Source organism: Macrotis lagotis, chromosome 8 (genome assembly GCF_037893015.1).
Source record: "Macrotis lagotis isolate mMagLag1 chromosome 8, bilby.v1.9.chrom.fasta, whole genome shotgun sequence".
Taxonomy (NCBI): domain Eukaryota; kingdom Metazoa; phylum Chordata; class Mammalia; order Peramelemorphia; family Peramelidae; genus Macrotis; species Macrotis lagotis.
The window spans coordinates 31,828,412-31,843,782 of record NC_133665.1 but is presented as its reverse complement, the minus strand read 5'-3'; the positions used below and the strand labels follow the sequence as shown (position 1 = coordinate 31,843,782).

The window sequence follows — 15,371 nt, the reverse complement described above, 5'->3', positions numbered from 1 at the left end:
GGTTTCAAACTAGATTGGTTGGTTTCAAATTAGAAATTGAAAAAAGTTAAAAAGGACTTCCAAACATAGTTAAGGTACAGAGATGTTGCTCCCAGCAAGCAGGAAAAAAGCAGGTTTGAAAATAGATTGAATGCCTAACTCGTGCCTGCCTGGTTGGTTGACTGAACTGCATTATTCCAAATAAGTTTGACCCTTGAAGGCTAAAACTCACTTTCAAAAAAAAGGAAAGGTATCCATGGATAAGACTCTGAGAACAGACTCTTTTAGTGAGGAAAATAGGTCTATCACAAATCAAATTATCAAAAGAAGAAAAAAACAAGTGTTCTGATGGCTGGTGTCTAAGGAGAAGAATCTGCCAGTTCCCAGAGCTTCTGGGCTCTAAACTAAAAGAGAGATCACAGAGCCTGTTCTTATTCTTATGGAGAAAAGAGAGCATTTCAGCAGAGAAATCAATTGACACCAAGAACCTAGAAGCAGAAAAAATTCCACCTAATAAAAAATGTCCAATGAAACTACAATCCTAAAGCAATGGGGCACTATCAAACAATGGCCTCATGAGACTAACAAGTGTCAATTTCCCAAAAAAGTATGTACATGCAGCAGAAATTTCATGCCATAGCTAGTGGAGGAACCAGAAGATATTGGCAACTCTAGAATATCAGATACATGAATTGTCTCCCCAGTTAAGTGCCCTGGATACACTACACAAGTACCATTCAAGCATGTGCCCTGGTTAAATGAGCTTGCCATATTGGTACCCTCTAATCATATTCCCTGAGCTTATTAACTCTTCCTACAGGGAGAATGTATCCAGGGAGAAATGTCATATTGTTTCTTTTCTTACTATTTCACTGAATATCATTGTTGTGGATTGTGTCCCCCAAATGGCTAGTAAAAGAAAATACACTGGAAGTGGTTTATGACCTATGGTTTTGAGTGAGATGTAATGATTTGAATATAAGATAATTTGTCTTGAGAATCATATGCAAGTGAGGATATACCCAAAACATTATTCCTCAAACCTTGAACTAATATAGAATATTCCCAAGGGTACTATTACCTAACTCCTGTAGAATGTAGGCTACTAGAACAGTGAAACTTATATGATAAGCCTGAAATTCCACCCTGTAAAAGATCCCATAGCCTTTATGACCAACTCAGGGCTAAGCATGGTTCTGGTTTGAGGACCTATATCACCTGTATCAGTTGAATAAAAGAGATCATAATGGACAAAATAATCAATGAGGTCAGGTAGCAGGGGAAGAAAAACAGACAATGATAAAGGTCACATCCTTTGATTCACCTAACAAGCTTTAACTCATTTATAAAATATAGGTAATAATATTATGCTATTTATTCCAGAGGGTGGTTGTCAAGAAAGTGCTTTGCAAACTTTCAGCTAGCCCTCAAAATTCTATTGCGATTCTAAGAAAAAGCATGGGAAGAGAAACTGAACAATATTTGGATTACTTGAAAAGTTATTCAATTTAATAAAAGATAGTAAATTACCCGTTTATAGATATAGACCTCAGAGATCATCTGGTCTCAGCCAGACATTTGAGAGATGAGGAGATTGGGACTTGGAAGGGTAACTAGTCTTGCCCAATACTGCATAACTACTTAACTTGTTAGGGTTAGACTCAAAGTTCCAGATCTGGCTCTAATCTTTTAGTAGATCCTGATACCAAATTAATAACAATATGAAGTGCCCAGTTGAAAGATTATTCAGGTTTTTGTTTCTATTATTTCCCCACTAAGAATTGAAAGCAGGAGGGTCCTGCACAAAATAGACATCCACTAAATATTTATATGCTGAATAAAAATGAATCATCAAATATTAAGCAGAAATATAACTTAATAATATATCATTTATAAATATTCTAAAAGAAAAATAACTAGTCTTAATCATCTATTGTGATATAGAATGGATTTTTTTTTGTTTCACTTATGCAAATCATCAGAAAACTAACTAATAAAAGGAGGTGCATTCTCTGCCATGGCTTTGCATTGTTCAGATTTTCCTTTGATCTATCCCAGTATTGTTATTCTTTTTTTCAATATTTTAATCTACTTTAAATTATGATTATCTCTAAGGCATTGGGACTTAGGAACAGAAAATTACATATATATATATATACATATCAATGAATAAAAGGAAATAACAATAGGCTTATTAGTGAGGTTTTTTTTTTTAAGAAAACTGATTTCTCTTGTGTAGGGAGCTCTCAATGAGAAAACTCTTTCAGCATCTAGTCTGCAACTTATTTTCTTAAAGGGTGCCTAGGCGAGTAAAGGTTAAGGGACTTGCTCAAAGTACAGCTTGAACTAAAGTCTAACTGGATTCAAAGTCAAATTTCTAGCTATCAAAACATGCTTTTTCTGTATTCTGTATTCAAAAGAAGACTTACTTCAATTGTTCCAAATCTCATTATTTGGTTGATGAGGAAACTCTTCAAAGAAACTTGACTTTCAACCATTCTACAATCAAAATCCACTAGATTTTCTTTTAGAATCATAGTGACCAAAAAAATCGTCATCCTGAGACAAGCCCAGGGATGAATCTCTCAATCATAAATGGACTAGATCAAAAATTACAGACTACTAAATTAAAGAATTTGACAGCTGAAGGGACTTCAATTTCTATCTAGAAATGTGATTCTGAAAGGAATGCTTACTTTTACATCCCTGATGAACAATCTGTTTGCAGGCCTCCACTGAAAATGACTACCTCCTAGTTCCACCTTTGGACAGATCCAATTTTTTTAAAGTAGTTTGGTGTTTTTTTCACTGACAAAGTCGAAATTTTCTTCTTTGCGATATTTAATCATTACTTTTGTCTTGCCCTATATAAATAAACAGAAGTAATCCCTATTTGTATGGCAGTCATTCAAAAATTTGAACACAGAGAAAATATCTCCTATGACAATAAACTAATCACCTATAATTCTTTCAACCAATCTATATATGAGTTAGGCTCAAGGTCTCTTAGCATCATGGTAACTGCCCCACCCCTCAGCTGGACTCTTAATATTCATAATAAGTATGAGGATGATACCTTAAATAGAGAAGAATACTTTTAGAACTGAATAGGTCAATCAGAATTGTAGCGAATAAGCTTAAAGTCTCCTTTGATCAATCAAAGTCATTGTGTGAGAGACTTGGTTACAGAATTTAAATAAAAATAAGCTATCTTATATTCAGGAGAGGTCTTGATGGTCTCCAGAGATTGGAGAATGCATGGCACTTCCAGTTCACCTTTTAGCAGCATAGGGAGAACTTGTAAGTTGTGGCAAAGAAGGGAAATATAGAGGAAAGTCATTGACTTCATGGATATCAGAGATCAAAGGATTCAGAATGGGGAAAGTCTCAAAAAAAAAAAGTCAGTCATTTCTTCAACTTCTCTTGATGTTAAAGAGTCAATCATTTTCCCGCTGAGTCTGCACAGTCCATATTTGCTCTTCAATACTAACTCTTTTTGCTTTTCCTCTAGTTTTAAGGTCACATGTTGTTTTCTTCTTCTCTCCAAGAGGTATTTCTCACTAACTCCCCTTTTTCTCTCTAAAACAGCTGAATTCTGTCACTCACCATTCGTTCAAAAGGCTGAGTCCAGTAACAATTGCTTCCTTACTTCCACCCCACCCTTCACCTTTGAAGTGCTAAGAAATACTACCTTTTCCTCTTCATGGATACTGTAGAGAAGGATAGAGATTCCCTAAAGAGGGCTATGAGGATTAACTGACTCTTCTTTGTCAAAGACCCAAATCTCTCTGCCCTTGCACAGAATTCTATTGAAGTCTCTCTAAATTCTGGCAGAGCTATTCTCTAAGCCAGTCTTAAGGTTCTGGCTGATAACTAGAATAGTCCTGACCCAATCAACAATTTCTAAATATCAAGAAAAGATTAATCCTCTTTAATGAGATTGACATGTATTAGCAAGTACCCAGTTAATAAAAATTCTTACTTTCTATTTTGTTTTTGCTTTGCAAGACAGTGGGGTTAAATGACTTGCCCAAGGTCACACAGCTAGGTAATTATTAGGTATCTGAGTCTGCATTTGAACTCAGGTCCTCCTGACTCAAGGGTGGGTGTTCTATCCATTAAACCACCTAAAAATCCTCACTTTAAGGGTAATTTTTGATAGTTTATGGTTTTTTTCATATCTTGTATTATTTGGAATTTCAGCATCTTCTATACATTTATGATTCTTCTACATCTAATATCCTCTATGTTCTCTTAGAAAGGAGTTCTATCATATCCAAATGGAGTACAATAAGCAGCTAATAAATGCTTATTGAACTGAATTGATTTATTTACCTCAAAAGGTATTGAGAATAAATGAAATTATGCACATTAAATAATTTGTAAATTTAAAACCATTATATAAATAAATAGTTATTTTTATTCATAAAACTAATAATAACATTCTTTCTGGACCTCAATTTTCTCATCTCTAAAATAAAGATCTTGAAGTATATTATTTCTAAATTTATTTTTACCAAAAAAAGCCAGGTCTAGGACAATAAGAAGAAGAAGGGATGGAAAAACAGAGAGGTGGTCACACAGAAGTAAAGGCACATGTAATTAAAGAGAAGAGAAGTTTAGAATCCTTGGTATAAACACTACTTGTCATATTCTGCCAGTAACTTAACTAGGATGTAGACCTTCAGAGTATCATCACTTTCATTTCTTTCCTTTAAAATGCTTATTGCATGAATCATTGTTCCTAGTTCTTCAATAGTTCATTAGTCTTAAACTTTCAGACAAGGGCTCTGAACAAAAGAATAACAGTAATCTACCAAGGGAAGAAGTTCAGCCCAAGAAAGGACCTAAGGATCTAATACATTTTTCTTATCAGGTTTCTTCAGAATCTTCCTGATAAAATTGTTTCCTGGAATGGCACTGGCATAGTGTCCAGTGAAGTCAAAAAATGATTCTGCATAACTTTAGTTTGGTAGACAGACAAATACCTCTTCTTTCCCATACTTTCTTTTGGAGTCTCCAAACAATAAGCCAGCTCTAGCAATGTGTGTCAACCATATCATCTATGTGTGCATCCCTGGAATGTATACCGCCAAGGTAAGTGAGCTATTCCACAACATTCAGAATTTTTCTATTTACTACAACCAATGGTTCTAAGATGTGGATGACTGATGGAGAATCTCTGTTTTCTTGGTGTTAATTATTAGATCAAAATTAGCAGAAGTCACTAATTTTGAGAATTAAATTACAAAGATCTAGTAAAGAATAGATTGATTCTTTGTTACATCTCAGCCTCAGAAAACAATATTGAATACAAAATTATCTGAGTATAATGTAATGGAATAATAGACTGCTCAAAAAATGGTGAAAGAGTTTCAGAGAAAAAAGGGAAAAGTTGTTTTAATTGAAGTTCAAAAAAGTGGGGAAAACCAGGAAAAAGCTTAAACTATAACAAAAACATTATAAAAATGATTAAGAATTAAGGTACTGTGATCAACTAGGGATCCACCATGATTTCAGAGGATGAGTGATCATCTGCCTCTTTAGAAGTAAGTAATGGACTCAAAGTGCAGAGAGAGAGACATTGATTTTTAGACAAAAATCAATGTGTGAATTTGTTTTTGCTGAGAGCAGTGGTCAAAGACCTGAAACAGACACTGGAGATTAGGATCTTGGAAGCAGAGATGTTGGGGCTATGATGAGTTCAAGGTATTGTGTAACCAAGACTACTCCTGGGGGAAAAAACTAGAGAAGTCAGTAAGGAACAATATAAGGAAAGACAAATCTGGACCAGATGATGGGGTAGGCAACTTCTGAAAAGGGATGGAGAGGGTTGATGAGATAGATTGCTAAAGAGGACCCTAATGTTCTTTTGATACTACCTTGCTCCCTTGTTTTCACCAACTTACTCTAGAACCAAGATTTGAGTCCTATATAGCAGTAATATACCCCTAGCCATTTCCCTTCCATTTCTTCAAGTTTAAGAGAAGACATAGTAACATTAATAAGTCTCATTCCTGGATGTTCAAACTTCTTCTGCTCATGTATGATGTTAAATAAGAATAAGTATGAAATATAACATTTCTCAGATAGAAGGAAAAAAAATCAGTCTACAGCTACAAATAATCTTATTTTATGATCTCAAACATTAATTGTATTGACCCTTAGGCAATAATTCAGGGTCTGTTTTTTTGCCTGGTCATTTATGCTCTAAACTGGGTTCACACAGATTTATCCCTGGAGGTAATCTCTTGCATACATGGGAGAAATCTTGATAAGACCATTAAGTCAATGGTCAAAATATAGTGCCACCAGAAGGAAAAGTATATGTTGCATACCTGGTAAAATAATTATAAAGTGACAATAATTATAAAGAATATAATGTCTGTCTCAAGAGTCAGAATCTAAATCAGTTTGTGTCTGAAAGGCCTGCATGAAACCCAAAATTTAACAAAAAGATCACAATCTCTAGAAGTCATGATCTATTTCTATCATGTCAAAAAGTATTATTTCTAAAAGTGGTTAGGGTAACACAGGTAGTATTATTTGCCAAGGTTTTCTTTCTGCTATAGCATACAAATTGTATAAACAGAAGAGGAAAATGTATTGCCTCTTTCCCTAATAGATAAATCCAAAACACATTTTTCTCACCTACTTCTCCTGTTTCTAGACTGAAAAATATCAACTCAAAAAGCAATAGGTTCAAATTCTAGGGTTCTCTAAAATGCCATTATTTTCTCTAATTTAAATCTTGCTAGGACTGGGTTATAAAAAGTAGAAAGTTGACAAAACTTGCTCAAGATCCTGACCTTTCCCATAGGCTGCTTGGTAGTCTTCTCCATGAAAATTATCCTAGCAATGTTCTTTTTTCCCTCCCTCCTTGTGATCTTGAACTTGACCTCTGGTTTACCTTGAAATCTAGTAGGAATTTGTTGGCATTTTAATTTGTAGGGCTTAGAAGAAAGTCTTTTAAGGAAAGAAAACAAATGTGGTCAAATTAAACCAAATGAAAATAAGTAAAACAAGCAGATAAAAAAATTTTCATTAAGGCTATACATCCTCATCATGTCTCATCAAGCAACTAATGAACAATTGACTCTAAATCATAAGTGCATTACTGCTGTTAGGATTGAAGCAAGGAAAATAATGAAAAGAATATTTTATTTCATAAAAAACAATGGAGGTTTCCTAAGCAAAACTTAATTAGAAACTGGAAAATCAAGAATATAACCATTCTTATAATTGTATAAGCAAAGTGAGGCATGGGAGGAAATAGGGACAGACATAGCAAATTCATCTGAATTCCTCAAAAGTTATTTTACTTATATATATATATATATATATATATATATTCCTGTTACAAGTCAGTTGTGAACTTGGAGCTGTATTAACCAAAGAATAGCTTAATGCAGGAGCTAATATATTAATCACCAGAAGGCAAAAAATCATTATAGTAGACTATAGGTAGATATGTACAGAAGGAGAAGTATTAAATATGTGGATTTCTTTAAGGTAAAAATAGTCAAAAAGTGACATGCTTTCATGTTATGACAGGTGAGTAACTTCGCTAATGCTTAAAGGTGTTATGTATAAACCAAAAGCACCCAGTTTACCTAAAAATGTACTAATAAAGCAAATTAAGGACACAATGAACAATTTGAAGTCAGGAAAACCTCAAATTTAACCTTAGTCACTTCCTGGGTCTGTGATCCTGGACAAGATATTTACCTCTGTCTAGGTCACTTCTATCAAATGCAAAAAAAAAAAAAAAAAAAGTTATTGTAATGATTGTATGAATAAAAATGGTTAGTACTATCTGGCACATAGTAGGCATTATTTAAATGTTATTTCCTTCCATCCAGTAAAACAAAAACAATGGCAAGGGTCATTTCTTTTTAAGCTGTAATATGCACTTTCTAGGTCCATGAGATATACATATAAAGCATTACATCTTTTTTTTTGTACTAGGAGCCTTACATTCTCTTTATTCATGAATTAATAAAGCAGAAGATACCTAAAAGGGTGAAAATTAGTCTAACATTGCCATTGGGCAAAATATTTGGAAACAGTGAGATGTGTCCAAATATAAAAATTTTAAACAAAACCAAACACTTTTACAATTCTCACCTGAAAAATACTTCAGTGCTTGCCACAGCACTTTTAGGCATATGTAAAATATAGTGCCTGCATTTATTCACTGTAAGTGACTAGGATATAATTCACTATGAAGTTGTTATAAAGAAGGAATGAGGATAGATTAACCTTTCAATGCCACCTGGTCTCAGGATTTCCCAATGTGTTAATGAATTTTGGAAGGTGGGAGCTTCAGATCTCCTGACAGTACATTAATCTGAGAAAGTAGAGTATAATACAGCCTCCAAACTCAAAGGTGAGTGAATCAATTTAGAAAATGTTAAATCAAATCTAAGTCATTGCTAGAAGATAATTCAAAACTTGCAAGATTCAAATGAGTTGGAGAAAGTGTTCCTCCCCTTTTTGAGTAAAACATAGCAGGGTGGGTAGGTAGGTAGTTCCAAAGGCTCTCACCTCTTTCTCTGGAATCAGTAAACAGTCCCTAACTATATTCCACTCTGGATCTCCTCCAGAAATGAAGACTTGACTTTGACTCTTAGGAAGTGACAAGATAATACGTCTATAGTCTACTGTGTGCCACTGATAAATATATCTATATCTATCTGTCTATCTATACATATACATATCTATGCACATATATATATATATATATATACACACAACAACAACAATTTATTAGAATTGAGAGGTTGATAACAAAGAAGCACAAAGGAAAAAGAAAGAGATTAAATATGTTGCCATGAATAGAAGCAGTCTGGAATAATGGATAAAAAGTTAATCTCAGAATTAGGAAAACTAGTTCAAAGTCTGTCTTTGATCTATATTGACAATAGGATTATGGACAAATCATGTAAAAACTCATAAGTACAGGTAACTCTCTTAAGAATCAATAGTCCAGGGCAGCTAGATGATGCTGTGGATAAAGCACCAGCCTCAGAGTCAGGAGTACCTGGGTTCAAATCCAGTCTCAGACACTTAATAATTACTTAGTTGTGTGGCCTTGGGCAAGCCACTTAACTCCATTTGCCTTGCAATATCCTAAAAAAAAAGAATCAATAGTCCATAAACATTTAATAACTATGTACTATATGGCATGGACAAAGCAGTGGGGATTCAATAAAAAGAAAGAGGATCACTAGATCACTACCCTCAAGGAACTTACAGTCTAAGGGAGATTTGCAATACACAAAAAGGAGTTGAAAATGGGAGGGACTGGTGGGCTACAGGGTGGAAGAAAGAGGGAAAGGGGTGATTGATATTCATGGAGTCAAAACCAAATAAAATATTTAATGAAAAATGAAGAGTTGAGTTAGAATGTACTGAGTCTTCTATAAAAGAAGGCTTAAGAAGGAATTTATTGCTCTCTCCTCTAGCCCAGTTGTTTTCCCACATATCTTCGAACACTGATCATTTTCCTTTTTTGTCATTTTAGCCAAACTAATAGATGAGAAGTAAGACTTCAGACTTGTTTTAATTTGCATTTCTCTAATCAATAATGATTTAGAGCAATTTTCATATGGCTATAGATAGTTTTAATTTCTTCATCTGAAAAATGTCTGTTCATATTCTTTAACCATTTATCAATTGGGAATGACTTGAATGCTTATCAGTTTAACTCTATACATTTTAGAAATAAGGCCTTTATTAGAAACATTAGTTGTGAAAATTGTTTCCCAGATTTTTGCATTTCTTCTAATCTTAATTTTTTGGGGTTTATTTGTGCAAAAACTTTTTAATTTGTTAATGAAAATTATCCATTTTGCATTTTATGATATTTTATATCTCTTGCTTGGTCATAAATTCCTCTCCTCTTCATACATCTGAAAGATGAACTATTTTTGTTCTCCTAATTGTTTTATAGTATCACACTTTGTCTAAATCTTATACCCATTTCCACCTTATCTTTGTATAGGATGTAAAATGTAAGTGTATGCCTAGTTTCTGCCACACAATTTTCTAGTTTTCCCAATTCTGGTCAAATAGTAAGTTCTTATCCCAGAAGCAGGAATCTTTGGGTTTATCAGTAGATTATCATAGTCATTTACTACTGTTTCTTTTGTAACTAATCTATCCCACTGATCTACGACTGCATTTCTTAGTTATTACCAGACAATTTAGATGCCTGCTGCTTTATAATATAGTTTTAGATCTGGCATGGCTAGATCACCTTTCCTTGTATTTTTTCCATAAATTCCCTTGATATTCTTGACCTACTATTCTTCCAGATGAATCATGATATTATTTTTCCTAGCTCTATAAAATAATTTTAGTAGTCTGATTGTGTGATATTGAATAAGTAATTAATTTAGATAGAACTGTCATTTTTCTCATATTAGCTCATTCTACCCACAAGCAATTGACATTTTTTCAATTGTTTAGATCTGACTTTGTGTGAAAAAGTTTTATAATTGTGTTCATTTCAGTTTGTCTTGGCAGGGAGAATCCCAAGTACTTTATGTTATCTACAGTTACTTTAAATTGAATTTCTCTATCTCTGGCTGTTGTGCTAATATATAAAAATGCTGATGATTTATGTGAAATTTAGAATTTATATGAAATTAGCAAAAGTTTTTAATTGTTCCAAGTTTTTTTTAGTTGATTTTCTAGGCTTCTTTAAGTATATCATCATATCATCTGCAAAGAATGAATTTTGCTTCCTCATTGCCTATTCTAATTCTTTGAATTTCTTTTTCTACTTTTATTGCTATTTTGTATTTTTTGCTAAATTGCTAAATTGTAGAGGGGCAGCTAGGTGACACAGTGGATAGAGCACCAGCCCTGGAGTTAGAAGAACCTGAGTTCAAATGTGACCTCAGACATTTAATACTTATTTAGCTGGGTGACTTTGGACAAGTCACAACCTCATTACCTTGTAAAAATCTAAATAAGTAAATTTCTAAATTGTATTTCTAATACAATATTGACTAATAGTGGGATATAGTTACATGTTATGAAAGTTTTTCAACATTCATCCATTTGCATATACATATTTTAAGTTACATAATTTTCTTCCATGCTCCCTTCCCACTCCTCTTCCTTTAACAGTGAACAGTCGTGTGAATATTATACATACACATTTAAGTTAAATATATTTACAGAGATAATTTATGTTTTAATCTCTGATCTTACTGGGAATGTTTCTAGCTTATCCATGCATAATACATTTAATATTTGCTGATGGTTTTAGATAGATACTGCTTATCATTTTAAGGAAAACTCTTTGTTCCCATGTTCCCTTATGTTTTTAATGAGAATGAATGCTGTCAAAAGTTTTTTTCAGCATCTACTGAGATAATCATATGATTTCTGTTAATTTTGTTACTTATATGGTCACTGATTGTTTTTGTAAAATTGAACCTATCCTGAATTCTTGGTATAATTCCTTTCTAATCATGGTGTATTATTCTGGTGATAACTTGTCATAATCTTGGCTAAAATTTTATTTAATATTTTTACATTATGATCCATTAGGGAAATTGGTTTAGAATTTCTCTCTCTCTGTTTTGACTCTTACTGGTTTAGGTATTAGCACAATATTGATGACATAAAAGGAGTTTAGCAGAACTCCATCTATTTTTTTTCCCCATAGTTATATCAAATTGGAATTGACTGCACTTTAAATGTTTCATAGAATTCACTTGTGAATCCATTTGGCCCTGGAGATTTTTTCTAATGGACTTCACTAATGACTTGTCCAGGTTCTTTTCCTGAAATGGCGCTATTTAAGTCTTTTACTTCCTTCTTCTGTTAATCTTGGCAATTTATATATTTATAAATATTCCTTCATTTCACATAGATTTTAAATTTATTAGCATATAATTGGACAAAATAACTGAATTATTTCTTTAATTTTCTCCTTTAGCTGCTGAATTAACTTTTCATTTTTGAAATTGGTAATTTGATTGTCTTCCTTTTTTTAACCAAATTAACCTATGGTTTATCTATTTTATTGGGGTTTTTTTCATAAAAGCAACTCAGTTTTATTTATTCATTCATAGTTTTCTTTCAGTATTATTAATCTCTCCTTTGATTTTCAGCTTTCTAATCTGGTATTTAATTGGACATTTTTCATTTTTTTTAAATAACTTTTTAGTTGTATTCCCAATTCATTGATTTCTTCTTTCTTTTTTAAACTCATGCAAACAATTAGAGATATAAAATTCCCCTGATGACTGCTTTGACTGCATCCCACAAGTTTTGATATATTTTCTCATTACTGTTATTGTCTTGGATCAAATTATTTTTCTATGATTTGTTATTTGATTCATTCATTTTTTAAAAGTAGGTTATTTAATTTCCAATTAATTTTAGTCTAACCTTTCCATGACCTTTTATTGCACCTAATTTTTATTGAATCGTGATTTGAAAAGGATGAATTTAGTATTTCTGCCTTTCTGCATTTGATGGTGAGGTTTTTATACCCTAATGCACAGTCAGTTTTTGTGTAGGTGACATGTACCACTGAGAAAAGAAGATACATTCCTTTCTATCCCCATTCAATTTTCTACCAGAGACCTACCATATCTAACTTTTTTTAAAAAAAATTCTATTCTCTTACCTAACTTCTTTTTTTGTTTATTTTTTGATTGGACATATCTTGTTCTGAGAAGGGGAGGTTGAGGTCCCCCACTACTAGAGTTTTGCTGATTATCTATTCCTCCAACTCATTTAACTTCTCCTCTAAGAATTTTGAGGCTAAACCAGTTGTTGCATATATGTTTAGTATTGCTATTGCTCAGTATTACTATGGTAACTTTTAGGAAGATGTAGTTTCCTTCTTTAACACTTTTTATAAGATAAGATTTTTCTTTTGCTTTATCTGAAATTTTCTCTATTCTTTCTCCTCGTTTTCTCTTTTCCCATTACTTGTCTTTAATGTCCTGATTTTTATATCATCCCATCAAAGTCAACTTATGCCCAAACTCTCTAAGTATACTTCTTCTAATATAGGTACATTTCTCAAGAGTTACAAGTATCATTCTCCCATGTAAGGATATAATTAGTTCATTCTCATTAAATAACATTCTTTTTCTTTTCCTCTGTTTTTCTTTTCATGTATGAATTAAAACTCTTATTTGAAGATCAAATTTCTTGTTCTGCTCTAGTCTTTTCATTAGTAAAATTAGAAAGTCACCTAGTTCAATGAATAGCCATCTTTTCTCCTAAAAGAGTATGCTCAATTTTGCTGGAAAGTTGAGTCTTTGTTGTAGTCCAAGTTCCTTTGCCCTATGGAATATCAATTTCCAGTCCTTGTTATCCTTTAGTACTGATGCTGCCAAGTCCTGCATAATCCTGACTGTGGCTTCTTGGTTTTTGAATAATTCTTTCTGGTTACCTTCAATATTTTCCTCCTTAACCTGATAATTCTAGAACTTGACTACATTATTCCTCATATTTTTCATTTTGGGGGTCTCTTTTAGGAGGTAAACAATGAATTCTTTCACTGACTAGTTTACCCTCTGGTTCTAGGATATCAGGGAAGTTTTCCTTGATGATTTCCTGAAGGATGCTTTTCAGGTTGTACAATATTTCTTAAATTATCTCTCCTGGATGTATTTTCCAAGTCAATTGTTTTTCCAATGAGATTTTTTAAAATATTTTTTCATTTTTTAACATTTTGTTTAATTTTTTATATCAGCAGTTTCTACTTGCCCAATTCTCATTTTTGAGGAATTATTTTTTTTTTCAGTTAGTAATTGTATCTCTAGGCATCTAGGTGGTTCAGTGGCTAGAGTACTGGACTTGGAGTCAGGAGGATGGAAGTTCAAATCCAGCCTTAAACATTTGATTCTTACTAGCTATGTGACTGGTCAAGTCATTTAACCCTGATCGTCTCATTTACAGAGTCATTTCTAGTTGTCCTGATTAATATCTGGCCACTGGACCCAGATGGTGCTTGAGGAAAAAGTGAAGCTGGTGACTTAGCTCCCCCTCACTCAAATCCAATTCACATGCTTGTCATGGCATCACTTCTCTGATGTTATGGTCTTCTTCAAAATTGAAGGACAAACTATTTTTATTGTTATTATTTGTATCTCCTTTTTATTTGACCAATTGTATTTTTAAAGGAATTGTATTCTTCATTTAATATTTGTACTTCCTTTTCCAAACTGTTGAATTTCTCTTGCATTTCTTTTCCCAATTTTTCTACTTGATTTTTAAAATCCTTTTTTTAGTTTTTGGTTTGCCCAAGGCCACACAGCTAGGTGATTATTAAGTGTCTGAGGCTGGATTTGAACTCAAGTACCCCTGACTCCAGGGCCAGTGCTCTATCCACTGCGCCACCTAGCTGTCCCCTTAAAATCCTTTTTTAAAATTCCTTTCAAGGCTTGGAGACCAATTTATATTCCCCTCTGGGGCTTCAGATGTAGTACATTTTCTGTTGTCTTCTTCTCTGTTGGCTTTGGAATCTCTTTGCCGTGGTAGCTCTCTATGATCAAGGCTTTTCTCTGACTTTTCCTACTCATGTTGAGCTCTGCTTCTGGGAAAGAGGGGATGCTCCTGTGTCATGGATGGACCTATTCACAAACTTCCTGCATTGTGGCTTCCAATACTAGCCACTTAAATTGTTTAGCCTAGTGCAAGAAAAAAGTGTAGAGGGGTTCTGGGGTTTTCAATTTGCTGTCAACACTGATGTTGGAGTCCTCATAGCAAGTCTGCTGTGCCATTGTCCTATTGAATTGGGACTCAGGTGCCTTGGTTGCTGATCTTTGTTGTGACTAAGGACCTCTAGCTACCTTCCTTTGCACCTGTCTGCACTGGGCTCTGCATCCTGTGTTGAGCAATGTTCCCCCTCCACCTGAGTGAGTCAGACCTTTCTTGCATTCCTTCTAAAATATCTTAAGTTGAACAATGCTCCAATCTATCTTTTTGTTGCTTCTCTGTTGCTCCAGAATCCACTTAGAGTGTTGATTAATATTGTTTCTGAGAGAAATTGGGGAGTGCTGGGGGTAATTTCTGCCATCTTCATTCTCGCAACTTATCTCAAGTGCCAAAGCAAGGTATCTGTGTTTTATTCTATATGGAATAGGTAAGCATTGAAGTTTTCTGAGCATGAGAGTGACATAGTTAAAAAATGCTAAGGACTATAAAAATGTCAAGGAGATGACGAGAAAAAGGAAAAATGAAGACAATGGAAAGAAGGGAGGTTCAAGTATCTGATTTCATGAGCAAAAATAATCACTACCACAAAGGCCACATAACATTTCCCACTTAATTAATTGTGTTCAGAGTCACTAGGGTCAAAATATTCATCATCTAATAAACAATTTGATGTCTCTACAAAATTTTGCAGAGAT

General features: G+C 33.5%; 1 protein-coding gene across 1 annotated transcript in view; it reads right to left on the bottom strand.

The window, feature by feature from the left end:
• The window catches only part of RASEF (RAS and EF-hand domain containing), a 413,955-nt gene that overhangs the window by 115,344 nt on the left and 283,240 nt on the right, over positions 1-15,371 (bottom strand). The gene's annotated exons all lie outside the window — the stretch shown is intronic.